A 1,972-nucleotide genomic window follows, 5' to 3' on the forward strand; every position below is an offset into this window, starting at 1 on the left:
TGCTCTGGTGTGGTCTTCTCCTTTTTTTCTGATCAAGCGCCTATCGTTTTTAAAGTCTCTCCCTTCTTTTTGTGTGTGTTGCTCTCTTGCTACATGTTTCATCTTTAGTATTAATATGACTTTGTTGTGTTGCAAGTGCCGTAACTCATTAGGGACGTATGGTTCCAGGAAGCATTGTTTAGAGTGGGTTATGCTACAGTAGTCGTTTGATTTGCCAGACCTATTTGCTGTATCGTTTATTCTTTTCTCCGTGTGTATATCTTCCTTTGTCTGTGTTGCTGTGTGGGTGGTTGGTGTGGTTTGCTCCTTTTTTCCTTTCGAACATATTTCGTCCTTGTCTCTCCATTTTCGTTTTTGTGTTTGTTACTCTCTCCGTAACACCTCTAATCTCCTTCTTTTTTTCTGTTTGATACTCTCTTTAACACGTCTAATCTTCGGCTCCTATATGACCTTATTGTGTTGCAAGTGCCGTAAAACTCTTTCTAAAACAAACAAAAAACCCAACTGTGTTGGTGTATATCTGTATGCGTCTGTCCGTGCGTAGATCTGTTTATCAAATCCCCTATTTATTCCTGTCCTTACCCTCATTATCCCGGGACTCACCTGATGTTCGCTTTTTTGGCCATTGTGGTGTGTTTCTAATTATTATTTCCCCCCTTTTTCCTTTTTTTTTTTGGGGGGGGGTGGTGGTAGGGGGTTGAGCAGGCCCTCTTGAATATTCCCCATTGTGCAGTATGTGCATTCATGTGTCTCACCTGCTGCTGTTTCAAGAGCGGCTGTGTCCTTCCACCCTGCGCCCCGTCAACAATGGCCATTAAACAGAGCTCCCCCTGTCCGAGCGGGACTTAGCGGACATCATAGCGAGGCCTGCCACTAACCCAGGCCTGGACAGGATGACGTTTTATTCCCGGATCCTCATGACGTGCCCTGCCACAGAGATCTCGCCAACTTTGTCTGAAAAGCTTATTTGTGTGTGCTTGTGCATGTCATTTGTCTGTTTTGCTGTGGAGTTTGGGTTGGTTTTTTGGTTGTTGGGTTTTTTTTTCGGTGCGGGTCAGGTTGTTTTGTGGGGGGGTTTTCTTTCACTGAAGAGATGTCATGGAAATGATCCTCCTGTTCGGGTCGCAAAAATTGTTGTAAAACCAGACCATTTCAAGGACCATCATATTTGGTACTAGGCTGATCTAGAAAATGTGCAAATTTGTCAGTTTTTGCATGTACTCTATTCATAAATGAAGTGAGCACTTTGGGACCTTCTTTAGCACCAAAGATTGTTCACTCGTGGGTGGTTGGCAGGTGCTCTGGTATGGTTTGCTCTTTCTTTTCTATCAAACATATAATATTGTACTCATCTCTCCTCTTTCTTTTCGTGTATGTCACTCTCTTGTAACCCCTGTAATCTCTAGCACTTATATGAGTCATTTGTGTTGCAAGTGCCGTAAAGCTCTTACTAACCTAGTGGGTCAGTCTCTGATGATTAGCTACCTCAACAACCTACGTCCAGTTTTGAAATGGACGCTTATACAACGTTTGTTCTTCCCCAACTAGATCTGTTGGAATAATATTAATTTGGTATAATTTTTTTTCTTTTCAAGATGCCTCACTCCCTAAAAATACAGTCGAACCTGCTCTAACGGCCACCTGTATAAGACAATTATCTGCACAAATGCTCACTTCCCTTTTTACACCCTTGTGTATTATTTTACGTAATGGTGACACTGTAAAACGTTCACCTTTCTAAGACAGTGGGTAGCAATCGTAAACGATGTCGTTGACTGTAGTATCAAACATGCAGTAACATAGATGCGATCGCCGTTCCACCTGTCTAAGACGACCGGCCATTGTGGATGGAGAAAAGTGGCCTTCTTAGACAGGTGGTTTTCTTTGACAATGTCATTGTATAGAATAAAAAGGCAAGGGTGGAAAGTTGTGTTTTTTTGGTGTGTGTTTTTTTACAAGTGATTGCTTGTCT

The sequence above is a fragment of the Aplysia californica genome, unplaced genomic scaffold, assembly GCF_000002075.1.
Source record: "Aplysia californica isolate F4 #8 unplaced genomic scaffold, AplCal3.0 scaffold00316, whole genome shotgun sequence".
In the NCBI taxonomy this organism is placed as follows: Eukaryota; Metazoa; Mollusca; class Gastropoda; order Aplysiida; family Aplysiidae; genus Aplysia; species Aplysia californica.